Source organism: Manis pentadactyla, chromosome 6 (genome assembly GCF_030020395.1).
Source record: "Manis pentadactyla isolate mManPen7 chromosome 6, mManPen7.hap1, whole genome shotgun sequence".
NCBI lineage: Eukaryota > Metazoa > Chordata > Mammalia > Pholidota > Manidae > Manis > Manis pentadactyla.
The window spans coordinates 35,778,761-35,794,655 of record NC_080024.1 but is presented as its reverse complement, the minus strand read 5'-3'; the positions used below and the strand labels follow the sequence as shown (position 1 = coordinate 35,794,655).

At 42.0% G+C, this 15,895-nt stretch overlaps 1 protein-coding gene across 5 annotated transcripts in view; it reads right to left on the bottom strand.

Annotated features, from left to right (window-relative positions):
* MFSD6 (major facilitator superfamily domain containing 6) overlaps window positions 1–12,785 on the bottom strand; it is a 101,301-nt gene extending 88,516 nt beyond the window's left edge. For 3 of the 5 annotated variants that reach the window (XR_005033189.2, XR_005033190.2, XM_036928167.2), the window contains exon 1: window positions 12,573–12,774. The gene's annotated coding sequence lies outside the window, so the exon portion shown is untranslated. Of the gene's footprint in view, window positions 1–12,572 lie in introns of all 5 variants that reach the window. The other 2 variants (XM_057503715.1, XM_057503716.1) reach the window with 2 other exon arrangements.
* Window positions 12,786–15,895: the final 3,110 nt, after the last annotated feature.

Sequence of the window (15,895 nt, the reverse complement as noted above, 5' to 3'; positions counted from 1 at the left end):
AACAAAAAGTTGCACATGAAAAGAAAAACAATCTTAGTTTACTATATATGTCTCAGCTGTGATGATGGTCTTACTAATATAAATAGAGAATACTAGACTGACCCCCAAAATTGCCTCATGACTACATTGGGAAGATAGGAATGAGAAGGTTGAATGCGTATTAAAAGTTGGGGCAGGAAAGACTTAACTCCATATCCAACATAATGGGAAAATAATACATATGCCTATATTTAAAAACTAAATATAAAGAATACAAGCATTTCATTTTAAAACATATAGGTGAATATCAAAATAATATCCTAAAAGACAAGAAAAAGTAGTTGTGTCTGGGAGGGGAAATGAGGGATGGTGTTGAATCTTTTCTTTTTATTTAAACAACCCTTATAAACTTTGCACACAACTGATTTGAAAAATAAAAATCAAAACTAGAAAGGAAATATGCAGTCATATGGGCTTTGTCTTTATAAAAGAAAATAAAAGCAGCTTACTAGTAACTTTCTATCAGATTACAAATAGTTTTCAGAATGGTACAGAATGAATTCTGACTGCATGAATTCCAATCAGGTGGCCTTTAATTAATTATCTTCCTTATATCAACTGCAGAATCTTTTTATCAAGTAGGTCAGAATAGGACACAAAGTTCTCTTAAAAGGGTGTAAGCCCCTGAATTGTCCAAGTGACAGTCAAGAACTGATACCCAAATGCTAATTCAAAGCTGCAAAATATCTTATGTTAGGATGTTGATTTAAACTGTGGTGAAGGGTTTAGTCTATCCTCTCCATCTTATTCAAATGACTTTTGATTATCATAAGGTTATGCAAGGTTTCTCTTTGTTACTGAATCCAGATGTTAAGTAGCTCTCAAAATATCAACAAATGCATTGTAGTTTACAGGAAATGTTCCTGTAACACTCAGTACCTTTTACATGAATTTCAAATCTAATAATACAAAAACTTGTCACTTCAATTCAGGACATAAATGTTTAGACTCAATATTTGCAGGTCATATTTAGATTTTGAATGAAAGGAACTGAAATAATCACACTGTAAACTCAGAAGCAAAACCAAGTGTAGCTGTAAACATCTGTGTAAACACAGGATCAGGGACAAAAAGAAACAAATCAGCCGGAAAAATCTCTCTATTTTAATAAAATTAAAATATGTCTCAAAGTAGAGTGTGCTTGGCTTAGATTACACTTAATTTGCCTAAGGATTGACAAAGCAAGTACAAAGAGCAGTAAAATTATTTATATGCTGAGTGAGGTACTTAATCTGTTTACAAATCAAGAAGAGACTATTAAGTAGCTCACCAGCATGAACCCATTAAACGAGTATTTTGTTTTAACCTTCTAAGTCTTAAGGATTTTTTAAAAGAAACTTTAAAAAAAAGAGAGAAGACATTTTTATACACAAAATTAATTTTTTAAAAAAAGCAGGGAAGTTTTCTCACCTAGCTCTCCCTGATAGTAATCAACACCATTACTGTGAAAATGTAACACAGCCATTTAAAACCTGCAAAGATTCTACCAATACCCACACTGAGTTATTCAAATGACTGGAATTTCTGAATTATTGATGAGAGGTGATGAAGTCATTCTTGTTAAAATTGATAGTTTTCTTCATTAAGCATTTAAATTGAAACTGTTCAAACATATATTGAGTTATCCACAAATGTGAGCATGGAAATGGATTCAACTTTTGAAGGGAAAGAAACCCTTTTATAAAATATCATTTGAGGTATATTATTTGGAATAATTGCCAAAGGCCAGATTTACAAACACCATAATGTAGAAGCACCTTAACCAGCAGTGACAGAGAGGAAACAATCCGAGACTAACACGGAAAGGGCACCTCCCTGCACCACTGCCATCATAACTCCGTATTGCCTGGAGACCAGGAAGAAAGCTACAAAGCAGGGACGTCCACTTTTTGAGCCCTTGGAGCTAGTTCTACACCATCAACTACTTTTGATCATTCTCTATGGTTTTGAGCAATGTGAGTCCTGGAGCAGGACTGTAACTACTGCTGTCCTTTATTATCAGCACAGACATTAGAGAAACCACTCTAAATGAGCCTTAGAGTCTTGCTATTCACAAACACTCTTAAACATTCAGTTCACCCCCAGAATTTTCCAGAAAAAATTCCTCAGAGGCACAGCATTCAGTGTCAATTCCAACAGATCTTTTTTCAATAAGGGTTGCTTTAGAATCTGCTAGACATTTAGCCAATGTTATGAAAAATAAATATAAGGTGAATTTTGTAACAGCTATACATACTGTAAGGGCATTAAGGTGTACACAGTTGAATGATTACTTTGGAATCTTCCTCTTCCTTTTGGAACATTCTGACATGGCTCCTTTGTGACTAAGCCAAATTATGAAAGAGTCAAAACTGGTTCTAGTCCTGTCAGCCCAGTTTGATGTTCCAGTGTTCGGCTTGAGCCCTCCAGGCACTCAGCGCTACCCACAGACTCCCAGAGTGGGAGTGCTGTCAGCCACATTCCACTCAGGCTGACACTCCTCCCTGGAACCAGAGCCCACCATCTTTGCCAGTCTTGGTGGACCCTTCAAAACCTGTCTGCTAGATGACAAACTGATCCATACAGTGATTAATGGAAACCCTGTAGTTGCCCATCTTGACAACATACTGTATTTTAATAAGGGCTTGGTGGGCTATATTATTGTACCATTATTACTGATTGCAACCCAGCATTTAAGTAACACTTGCTGTGGGCTTAACATGAGCCAACTCATTTAATCCTTGCAATATTCCCTGGAGTGATATGGTAACTTTCCCTACTTTACAGATGAGGAAACTGAGGCACAGAGAAGGTAAATAATTGGTCCAAGATCACAAAGGGAATAAGTAGCAGAGCTGGGATTGAAATCCAGATAGTCTGTGCTCTTAGCAGGTACTGTGTCCAATGTATTGTGCAGCTACTAGACAGGGATGTCAAAACTTGGTCTTGGGCCTCAAAGACTTGCTTTATAGTTGATGAGATGTGCCCAAAACACAAAGAAGATTTAAATTCCAAGTCAGATGAAAAACGGAAGAGAAGTCTAGAACCAGTTTTGACTCTTTCATAATTTGGCTTAGTCACAAAGGAGCCATGTCAGAATGTTCCAAAAGGAAGAGGAAGAATCCAAAGTAATCATTCAACTGTGTACACCTTAATGCCCTTACAGTATGTATAGCTGTTACAAAATTCACCTTATATTTATTTTTCATAACATTGGCTAAATGTCTAGCAGATTCTAAAGCAACCCTTATTGAAAAAAGGTCTGTTGGAATTAACAAAAAAGTTACAGACAATGGGGTGCCTCCAGAGTTCTGAGTAGAGAGCCCAAGCTTCATATAGGGGTTGTCAAAAGGATGAGGGACTTAACTTGAACCTTGAAAGATATGTAGGATCTGCCTTAGGTAAAAAGATGAACGGGAAAACTATTCCAGGATGGGGGAAAAGAAAAGTGAGTAAGCAATCCTTAAAAGGTTATGCTGGGGCTAAAGGGCCTGTGGCTGGAAGAGGGCCACAGAGCACACAGCGCTCTACGCAGCAGAGGGGCAACAGGCAAGAGCAGAGACACCACGTTAGAGTTATACTGGAAAGACAAGACATTCCTTTTTTTTAATCCAACAGATACAAATTTAGCACCAACAACTGGATGGGATGCATGCTTGGTGATCAATAATTCTGATGATGATGAGATGCAGTCCCTGCTCTCAAAGTCCAATGGGTGAAAAAGAGACAACATGCTTTGCTCTGTGTTCAGACAGGTGCAAGCACAGGTGACACAGGCATCTCTGAGGTGGGGCCTTGTGGGAGTCTTAAAGGATGAGTAAGAGCAACTGACAGGGGAGGAGCAGGTGAAGGCCCCATCAAGAAGGGCCTCCTACACACTGTTAAGGGGTTACTGAGTAGGGGATGAGAGACCCACAGCTCTGTCACTGCCTAGCTCTGTGGCCTGGGGTAAACTACTGACTTCTCTGAGTCTTAGTCTCCTCATGTACAGAATGAGGAACATAACTCTTTTCCATTAGGGTAGCTGTGAGGATGAAAAAGTACAATGCATGTTGAACTCTTAGCACAGTGCCTGATACATAATAAAAACTTGTAGGTACTACTTTAAGTGCAATGGAGAGCCACCGAAGAGAATCAAACAGAAGACTACACTGGTCACGGCTGTGTTTCACAAAGGTCATTACAGCTTCAGTGTGGAAAACAGATTAGCAGGGTTTTGCTTCTGCAACCTCTACTAAGGATTTCCTAACATTTTACCTTTTATTACAGTATCCTGGTCTTAACACTAATTATAAGTACTAAGAGCCTGCAACTGAATCATTTTAAACAATACTTTATTAATTTTATCTAATGCAATCTTTTATAACATCTGTAAATAGAATTAACGTGCAATATTTCCCTCCTTCCCCTTCGTCTGGAGATGGCTCTAACACCTAAGCTGTTATAGGGCTTATGGGTAATTTTATTGCTTTTTTTATAGATTTTTTCTGTTTGCCCAACTAGCCTATAAACTTCTTGAGAGAAGAGTTCTTAGAATACTGCCTTTCACTCTTATAAGCTTCCAGTTCATTTTAGTTATTGTTGACAATCACCTGATGGCAATATCACATAAAATATTTTACTAAAGTGTAATGTGAGAGAGATTAACTTTAGGAAGTGCAGAGAGATGTTCTGATTGCTTTCCTGGCTTTGGCAAATCAGTGCCTCTCTGAGCATCCCTTTCCTCATTGTAAACAGGGAAAAAAACACATACCCAAGTCAACCAACTCACAGAGTGGTTCTGGGACTTAAATGAAATAAGGTATGAAAAAGCATTTTAGTAATTCAAAAGCAACATATGAACATTTGGTGGTGATGGTGGTGGTGGTGTGGTGGTGGTGGTGGTGATCTTATTCCCCAGGTATAGTTCAAAAAATTTGCTAGGCCTTATTTTGCAATTATTCCAAAAGTATTCTTCCCAAGAGAGTGTTCTAGAATTCTTTGGCACCACCCCTGAATCAGGTTAACATTTTACCCATCAAAGCTCGTGAAATTGTGTTCACATCCACTTCCACTTTCACAGCCTAACTAGGGCAGGGGGAGGGCTGTGCAGCGCGCTGGCTCACTGGAGAACACTGTTGGATTATGGATTGGAACGATAATTAAGTATCTCCAGGCCATAAATAACTATTCATTTAAAATACAGTCCCCTGTAGGAACATTTTAATTATATTTATAAATTAATAAATGTGAAAAAAGGACCTGAGATCCTAACATATTTCCCTGAAAACTGCTAAGAGGGTAAAAGGAACAAATCATTTTCATCTCTTAAGAGTGTGTATATGGACAATAGCCATTAGCCCTAAATGGGGCTTTATTAATAAAAGCCAATTGGATTTCCATTTTGACTTTGTGAAGACACAGTGAAACATCAATACAAATTTTGTAATTTAGGTCCTTAGACCATATCAGCCATCATAGAAACAGATTGCTATTTATTTGTTTTAGGCTTTTGATGAAATACTGTACCAATCAACAGCTTTTAGTATAAATTTGAAGCACGCCTCAAAAGCCACCTTTCATATAAACTTCCTGTCTTAAAACAAGCCCAGTATGAGGAATAGTTCATATATTATGGCATGAAAAAGAACATTTTTTCAATTTCTATCTTTTGAGTTTCTCCAACAAAAAAAATCCAGTAGATGTTCAAAATAGGAAATGAAATTAACTGAATATGCTGTTACTGATACTCTGCATTTATTTGTCAAGAAGGAAAGCAATGCAGGGATTTAAGGGGGTCCCAGAAACTTTGTAAAAGTAGAACCAGTGCATAGTCATTTCTCCTTAACAAAGGTCAAGAGGCAGATAGGGCAAAGAAAATGTTTAGGTTAACCAAGTTAGTAAACAGACTGGGTTTCCAACATTCATTGTACTTTAACTGCTGAAGCTTAGACAACATTTCCCCACTGAAATAATATTACAAATAATGGTCAGTACCCAGATATTGAACCAAGAGTGCTGAAAGAACCTACGCATTAGAGAGTGCATACCTGTTCAATTAGGGGATATTCTTCCTACTTTTCACTCTGGAATGCCAAGAACAAGTCTCCCAAGAGAGAGGTCTTCCCAGAGCTTCCCTCACACCCCTGTTCAGCCAGGGAAGCACAGCAGTGGCCATGGAATCACACGGCACATGCTCCTCCAGAGCAATAAATTGCAACCTGTGGGAGTCATGGAATCACTGCCAGCAGTCTTTGAAAGCACTGAATAAATGTGTCAGACACAAGCATTCCATTCATTTTCAAATGTATATTGATGCTGCCATCATACATTCTTTGGCTAATAAATGTTAATGTAATCCTCATTAGCTATCATCATGTACTTTCTCAGATGGGAGACTCTATAAGCACAAATATTTTCATGTGGGAGCCTGGGAAATTTATCAGATTCAATCTATTGAAATGGTGTCTTCAAACTCCTTCTGTAGAAGAGGAGAGAGAGAGGAAAGGATGGGACCAGGTCAGCACCAGCAGAGGCCGCAGTGAAACTGGGAGCCACAGTCAGTCGACATTAACATTTGAAAAACTATCTCTATTATCAATTTACTATTTCAGTCTTCCAGAAAAAGATTTATTACATAGCCCATGAATAATTCAATATACATGCCACACCAATACTTTTGAAAAGGAAAATATTCAATGGTAAGGATGAAGATTGACAGGCACTCTCCTTAACTAGGAGTAGAAGTATAACCAACCTGTCTAGAAGACAAAGACTTAAGTGTAAGGATGTTTATCTCAGCAGTTTTCTTAATAATCAAAACTGAAACAAAGTAAGTAATCAGTAATGGGAGCAGTTATAGTCTATCCATATGAGAGAAAAATAGAACCTTATATCCATAAAATGGAGAAGTTAAAATTAATAGAATTTAACAGAAATTAAATAAAATGGAATATGGGAAAATGTCATGATCTATGCATCACATTAAGTGAACAAAAGCAGGACATAAACCTCTATGTATTATAACAGTTTATATTTGTACATGTAGGCACTGCATTCAAAATACATTTTAGAAAAAGACGTAGGGAAAATAATGCCACAATGCTACCAGGTATTTTCTCTGAGAAGTTACTTTAAATTTTTTTCTTGTACTTTGCCTGCATTTTCTTCAGTGAGCACTTATCAATGTTAAAATACATATTTAAAAGGTGTTATTTTAAATACAAGGTACTTGAGTGACAACTGGGACACCCTTGATCCTGGACTTCCTAAAAGGTCCTGAGAAGTTGCTGAATTGTCTCCTTATCCTGCGTACCAGGAGAAACAACAGAAAGGGCTCTGAGACACACTTCAAATATACCACACCTTCAAAACACAGGACCGGGAACCTCGGTTTGAGGAAAGAAAATGTGTGTCTTTTTACCCTTTTGATAACACGAAAAGTCTTTTATCCCAACTCCCTCATAAAGGTGATGGGTTCCATTTGTTCATTAGTTAAACACAATCCCACAGAATTTATCTTGAAGTTGAATTTGGAAGGCACATAGAAGGTGACTAGGCTGGAGCAGACCAGTGCATTTCTTTAAAGTCATGGACAGTGTGCCTGTCACTTCCTATGGTTCTGCTTTACATTTAGTGTGAGTTTGGGTTTTTGCTTTGGGATTTCTCTGTTGAAAGAGGCCTTGTTCACCTTGAGTCCAAGTGTGTTCTGCCTTAACCATGTAAAAAGTGCCCAGAGCAGTTATAAGAGAAGAATTCGCCAGTAGGGACGCACGCCTCCACTGTTCTGGGCTCAGAGTTCCTGTGGGAGCGCTGGGTCCACTGGCCACGCCGCCGCTCTTTCCGAGGGTGCAGCAGGGCCCACGCTGAGGCGGCCTCATGGAGAGCAGAGGGGACCCAGCAGCACAGTAGAGGTCTCTGTACATAGCCACACAGGCAGCTAACTACCAGCCTAGGCTCCTGGCTCACTTTCCCTTGACACAAATAGGGCTTATTAGACACCAGTTCCTGTTTCTAGGTCTCCTTTTATCCTCCACAAAGCTACACCAGAGCTCCCTCCCACCACTGCTGATTCATGATGTCCCCATCTCCTCATCTCCCCACAGTCCTACTCTTGGTCTCAGATCAAAACATTTCCTTAGAGTCTTTCAAAGTTGGACTTTCCTGTTTTCTACTTGAAGAATGTTCCCTGGTTTTGTCTCCCCTTCTCAAACATCGAAGTTTAAAAAAAAAGGTGTCTCAGCCCTCCTCTCAATCCTCTTTCATACTTCTGAAATACGGTTTTTCTAAGACCCTTGATTTTGTCCCATCTGCCCTATTCTCTCCCGGTCCATCCCCCACATACTAAATGCAGCAGGACACCAGGTCATTATGTAATAGAGCGCCATCAACACAATCATCAGCACATCCCCGGCTCGGCCACATGCACGACACTGGACTAAGGCAGACAGAGGGTACTTTCAACACACACAACACTTGGGATAGTTTTTGTTGGCACCAAGGTAGGGGTGTGTATGTGCTTGTATGCTACGTAGAGCCACAAACTAGCAACCAGAGTTGCAGTATCTACAGCAGACACATATTAATACATAGGCTCAAGGTGTAGGTATTGCCCTTTTTTAAACTTGTTTTGTTTTGATTTGGTTTTCTGTTTTGGACTTGGCACCAATAAATAAGTCATAGCAAATGACTGATAGTTTCCAAAAACCACTCTGCCAACTAACTTAATTTAGACAATGCCATGTTACAAAATAGTAAATATTTTCTAAATATGGAGAACAAAAAACAGCTACAAAGCAAATGTTACTGAAAATCAACAATAGGGCCAAGTACTAAAAAACATGTCATTCAGGATTTAGGACAACAAATCAGGATGACACAGGACCTTCTCACCCTCCAAAATGGTAGTGAAATACAGTAAGTGGCCATAGACAGCACACAAACAGAATGTTCCTGATGGACACATTAGGTGTTTTCACTGCCCCACACAAATTTCACATCAGATGTATATGTTTGCTTTTCCCAGGCATCCAAAATGCTGTGCCCTGGAAAATGCCACTTCAGTTTAACTTTGAGCAAAGAAGTTTTGCCCAAAGTGGCTTTGTACTAGGGTAGGATTTTGCATTTGATATTTGGGTTTAAAGAGAACCTATTGAGCATCAGAGCTTCCTAAATCAAAAGACTGAGATTTCCCTCTATCTAAAACATAGTTAGAACTCTAAATGAAATGTTAGATGACACCTAAAATTGTCAGAATCTCTCTTAAAAATAATTTTATAATTACCTTTTTCTCAGGATTGCCTACCACATTAATTCTGAACCAATCTTGTTCAGATTTCCTTCATGTACCAAACACAAGAAGCATATGTTTTCTTGTTTTGAAAAGTCTGAATGTATTTGCCCCTGGATTTCTAAGTCTGAGCAGGGAAATGTATTAATTTTTAAGGATTCTAAGCAATGACTTTTTAAAATATTACATAAAACAATGAGCAGAATTGTATATAATAAATATATACCATATCTGTATCAGACTAGATTAACTTCATGATAATCTGCTGTTCCTCAAATTGTTACTAAAAATAATTACACCTAAAATCATCCAGGATGACACAGCAGGTAAATTAACTTCTCCTACTCCTACCTTCCTTGTAAAAAACAGTCGTAGTTCCAAAGACAGCCTCCACTAACCAGCAAGACCAGGAAGACATTCTTACTGCTCTAGCTTAGCAAATAAACTGGGGTGTGTGTCAAAGTATTCTTACTGAGGAAAAATGGGGTGCTGCAGAACATGCTATCTACTAGAAAAGGCCAGACCCAGCCATCAAGACAATCAGCCTCTGCTCCTACTTCTGCAGTCTCCGGAACCCCACCTTTCTGTTTGGTCCCAAGTCTCCTTTCAGTTCTCTGACATTAGAGAGTTCAGTCACATTCAATTTCTTTCTTATTTTGGATTTTTATGAAGTGAATCAATTCTATGCTTTTCATTTCCCTTTTTAGTTTATGTAATAAAAGAACACGTTTGTTGCAATTTTTTAAAAGCCCAAACATAACTTTATAAAGGAAAAGGAGAGTCATCTCTTCAGCCCACCCCACTTCATTCAGGTAGCCACTGTCAACAGTTTGGAGACAACAAGGTAGACGGATGCACAAGCAGACTGAAGTATATGAATGCAAGTCTCTTGTGCCATTTTCTTTTTTTACTTCCTATCTCCTGATTTTTCCCCAGACCAATGTACCAGAGCAGCTAAACAGACACATTTACATTTACTGCATTCCTCCCTTTTCCTACAGTGGGATTACTCCATCAAGATGTGCTGAATATCAAAAGAAGTCTAACAAAAAACCTGTCAGCCTAGTACTAAATATATCTTCGGTTCTCTTAGTTTTTGCACTCAACCTTCAACCTAAAAAATGACACATCTGGTGAGAACAAATGGATAAATATATAAGCATTAATACATGTGCACAATATATAGATTATTTTACATAGATAATGATAACATATGTAATATATGTACACTGGTAGGAAGTTAATCATCAAAGGCAAGAAACAAAGAGAGAAACCAGTGTAGGTGGTGAGGTTTAATGGGCTCAGAATAGAGAGGAACATTGTGTGGAGATTTCCGGGGCTTTGGAGCAAGAGACACAGGGGTCAAATCTTGCTTCACCTTTTACTAATTATGTGGTTTGTGTAAGTTCTTAGCCCTTCTGAGCTTCCTTTTCATTATCCACAGAACTGGGGAAAAGACTTACCCTACAGAGACTTAGGAAGTAAGTGTTTAAGATGGTGTCTTGAATATAGTAAATGCTCAAAAAATGCCTTATTACTGTCAATGCAGAAACTATGTATGGTAGACTTGGTGGTCCAGTACTTCATACCACCAAACACCTGCAAACGTTGCTGTTTGTGTATCTTTGTGTTTTGGTTTGCCCTCATGTTTTTATGTTTACTTTATTTGTATAGACGTAGCAAATGCTTTAGAAATAAATTACTGCAAACGTGCCTGGTAGCTTAATGCGTTACTGAAATATCATCCGCTGTCCTCCTGCTCCCCCAGAGTGTCTTGCATCGGGCTCAGTAGCAATGTTCCAAGGCTCATCCTAAGCAACCTACACCTTATTTACCACTTGTCATAAACACAAGCCATCTGACTACCACGAAATGACTGAAAATATCTTCCATGTCTGTTAAGGATCAGCAGCTTAAAAGTACCACAAGCTGACCTTCCCAGTGAAGAGGCCTCCTATCCTGTCCTTTCACTTCACAAGGCCGTCAATGACACATACACCTTTAGCTGGCTACTTCCCCATGGTTTAGGGAAGGGATGGTCTGCAGATACCAGGGATCTAATAAATACATGTCTGCTTTCATCACATGTTCTCAGTCAACTGTACATCCACCCACCCTTTACATTCACCTATACTGAAGAGGTTAGATTTCCATAAAAATCCTAAACTTCTAGAACAATTAGGGGAAACTAGGCCACTGTACTATCCAACCACCTCCTTTTACATGTGAGGCTCAGGAAATGTGACAATTATTTAAATACCAGTTGGAATTAGAACCTCAACTCTTTAAGGTTGTTTCCTGTGACTAATAGGCAAGATTTTATCTGTTCGGGGAGCTCTGTAAGATATTTATTAAATATTTTTGGGTGAAAGGAAATGTTTATGGTTCTGACTGTGTGTGGGAGAGGCAAAATGCACCATGAACTGGCATTTAAGGGTAAGCAATCCACCTGTCTGTCCATGTGGAGAGATGGAACAAATAAGGGAGGAAGTTGCATTTGGAATTTTTCACCACCCTGTCTAAACTTCCAGGGGGCTGTGTAGGGAATATATGGGACCTAGGAGGGCCAGTAACTCCATTATTGTCTCAAAAGAGCTCTAGGGACAAGTTAAAGTACAAGATGGGGAATTTCTCCTAGGAAGGCAGAAGGCGGGTGGGGCGGGGGGCCTGGGGAGAGTTGGTTTTGTTTTTCGTATTTATTCACCTGGGAAATCAGATGCTGTCAATTTCCTCCTCTTACCACTTAAGTGGCCAAGTCCTTGTCACTGGAGCTGTCCCGAGGTTCTCGCCTTCCCCTCCTCTAGGGGATGTTTATGACAGGGCAGCAGTGGAGCTGGGCAGAGAGGGCGCGGGCCCAACTCTAAACCTCCCACCCCCGCGTTGCCCACTCCTGGCTGCTGCCCGCGCCGGGCGAGGGCTCCCTAGGGCAGCGCCTTTGTTTTCCCTACTCCAGAAACGTTTGCGGAAGTGCTGCCCGCGCCGGGCGCGCCAGGGGTGCCAGCTACAGTCACCCCCCAGCGCCCCACAAAGATGACAGTCGACACAGAAGCCGAGAGGAAGGGGGAAGGCAGGGAGGAGGGCGCCCGGGGCCGGGAGCGGAGACACCCACACAAGCCCTCCCTTTGGGCCGATGCTCTGAAGCCCCCGTTCCCCGACAGCAGGTGTGCGCGCCGGAAGGGGACTCCCTGGCCCGGCGCAGCCGGTCCCCTGCTGAGGAGGCCAGGGGGGGCGGCCCGACCGTCCCCGCCGAGCGCGCCCCCTCCCTGCGCGCCGGGCCCCGGCTCACCTGCTGCGGGCTGCGGCGGCGCTCAGCTGCGCGGGGCGCGGGAGGCCATCTCCCCCCGGCGCGGGGCGGCGGCAGTCCTGGCGTCGCGCACCATCTCGGGCGGCCCTCGCTCCTCGCGGGCTGCGGCGGGCGGGGCGGGGCGGGGCGCGGCGGAGGGATGCGAGCCGGGTGGGGCAAGCCCTGCGCCCCCGCCGGCGCGACCTGCCCTCCTCCTCCTCCTCCTCCCCCCGGGCCGGGGCCTCCGCAGCTCGCTACCGGCTGGACCCGTTTCAGGGCAGAGCGCCGAGCACCCGGCGCCAGGTGCAGCGCTCCGCCTCCTGCGGCGGCGGCGGCGGATGCGTCGGCGGCCGCTCCTCCCGGCCTCCCGCCCGCCCTGGCGGCCCCGGGGGAGCCCCGGACCAGCCCTGCTGGGGACGAGGCAGAGGAGGAGAAAGCAGACGCCGAGGTCCTGACCCTATCCTCATCCCCCCGACCCCACCGCCCGGACATAGGATGCAGGCCTACCTCCCGGGCGAGGAGGAGGGGAGTAGATGGCCGCCCTGGTGGGAATTGTAATAATAATGATGATAATAACAACAATAATAGCCTTCCTTTCTTGAGCGCTTATTAAGCGCAAGCACAATGCTAAAGCTATAAATGCGTTATCTCTGGGTCTCTAATCCCGGACTTGGCAGATTGCCCTCAGTTGACCGGGGCGGGGGGACCGGAGGCAAATAACAGATTTCGGGACCCACTATGGAGGGATACGGAGAGACTAACGCGCCCTTTCAAATTGGGAGGGTGCTACTGAGCATCTGGTACCTTGCTGAAGAGGTAGTCATGTGTGTCGCACTAAGAACGTAAAGTTGTATTTCTGCTTAGACGCGCATATAGCGTGGGAGCATGGAGCTGGTTGTAAAAGGTGTTATTCCTTCAGTTATTTTTGTGTGCCTCTGGTGGGCTCTGGAAGTGCCAGATCCTGTTCTCATGGAGCTTATGGTTTTGTTCTGGTAATGACAACAATAATAATGGCAACTAACATTTATGAACATTTCTTTTTGAAGCACTGCTTAAATACCATTTAAGCCTGTCGTAATTCTAAAGGCAATATTATGCCCACTTTGCAACTGAGGAAATCGAGGCTGAAATTTAATGCGACCTGTACAAAATTACTACATAGTAAAAAGAAGAGAAGTCTTTTATCCCCAGGGTTTAAGCTCTTAACCACTAAATCTTACTCTGAGAATTTTATAGGCCATGAAACTTTAAGATTTGAGGTCCCTCTTTAGGAAGAAGAAAACAAAATTACAAATACTAAGTTGGTAGGGCCCTTCTAGAGTCTAGGAAGGGTCCCTGAAGCATAAGCTGTCTTAGCCTCCTGATAAATCCACTTGCAATACGGATGCATAAAACCAAAACAGCTAAAGGCAATGAGTGCTGGTTTCAAATGAAAGAGATCAAGGTGGTCCCACCCAGAGAATGACAGATTTTAATCTGGTGTGGCCTTTGCACAGCTTCCTACTGCCTTATCTGGAACTGAACAGTTCATAAAGCACCTACGTGTAACTGTCAGAATTTTCATTCTTCTAACCCAGCTATTAAAGAAGCTACCTTTTAAAAAAGAAAGAAAAAGGAAAGGAAGAAAGTGAACAGACTTCAGGTCTGACTTGGAGTTCAAGAACTAGGGAGGAGGGGGTGCATCATTCTTGACCTACAGCTGCTCAAAGGCAGTACCACTTTCAACAGTGAAGCCCAAGCATCCTAGAGATTAAAACTGGTGTTTCTGCCAACATGGCAGAAAATGTTTTGCTTGGCCTTGTTCGGGCAGGCATTTTTTCCTGGCAGCCACCTTCCCTTTTCAGTGTAACTAAGAAGAAGATGCAAACATGCATAAAGAAAGTTCCCTGCCACTCCTCCCACATCTCCCTAGCACTGTGAGGTAACTAGTGGGTGTGGTGTGGGGAATTAGCTTCCAGGTGTACTGCCAGGCAGGCTACCCCAGAGGCCATTGCACAGAAAGGCTCAAACACAATTAAGATATTGAAATTACATGGCTTATTGAGTCAGTTTAAAATGCAGAGTTAGAAGCAGGGAGAAAAAGAGTAGATTAACACACCTAGGCTAGGGTACAAACAGGCAGTATAGTTCATGAAGAATGCATGGAACCTGTGCCTCCCTCTTTCTCTCTTCCTCTCCCTCCTGCCACGCTCTCCCAAACCTGCATCACCACACCTTTCCTGTGCTGACACTGTGGTTGCCAGGACCAGAGCTGAGGTGAGGCGAGGGACTCGGCAGACTGAAGATGCCTGGTGCCTTCTCTGTTGAGAGACACAGGAGCAAGTATGTTGGCCATAGTTCTAGCTCACCAGTGAGCCTGATAAGAAGCTATGGATTTTATTTGCATTTCTCAGGTGAAGAACAAATGGAGGCTGTGTAGGTGTCACCTGGTGTTGTCATTTTAAGCCTTCCTGAATACCAAATGTCTTGTGTGCTTCATGAGTATTTACTGTACCAAGAATATTTGGTGGATAATTATACCTTCCAGCCCTTCCTCTCTATGTTCAGTTCACATATGCACTGCTTACTTCATTTCACAAACTACATGCTTCTACTCTGATTTCCTTTCTCCTCCTTAGAACATTTGTTTCTCTTATTTTCTTTGGCAGAATTGATTATTTTTAAATAACAAAGCAAACAAGTTATAGTAGGTAATAATAATAGTAACAGCAGCTGACACATAGGACTTACCCTGTCTGTGCCAAGCACAGTTCAGGTCATGTTCCAGATATTTATTTAATCCTCACAAAAATCATATAAATAGGTACTGTTATTATCCTATTTTACAAATGAGGAAACTTGTGCATATGAAGTAACTTGACCAAGGTCACACCACAACTAAGTGATAGAACCCAGATTGGAACCGAGATGGTCTGGCTTCAGAGTCCTTGCTCTTAACCAGCACTTCCTCCTTGCTAATGTAAATACTCACAAACATGTATATTCACATTTGCAGGGTTGGGGGATTAATTTTTATGCAAATAGTATCATTCTCTCTCCTCTCTCGATCTGTCATCAACTTTGGACACTATTAATGTGCCCTCCTGATACTCTTCTTTCCTCTGACTTCCACGACCCACAAGCCTTGGGGTTTTCTCTTCCTCTCTGGTCTCTCCCCTTTGTATGCTCCACTTGGGTTTTGTTCTGGGACTTTCTTTCTTCTGTAATTGCTCTCACCACTCCCTCGGCTTTGGTCACAGAAGATTTGAGGATGCCCCCTGATGCCTGTCTCTGGGGCACCTTCTCTCCTGGGGGCCAGGTCCATATAGACAAGTGTCCAGTAGGGG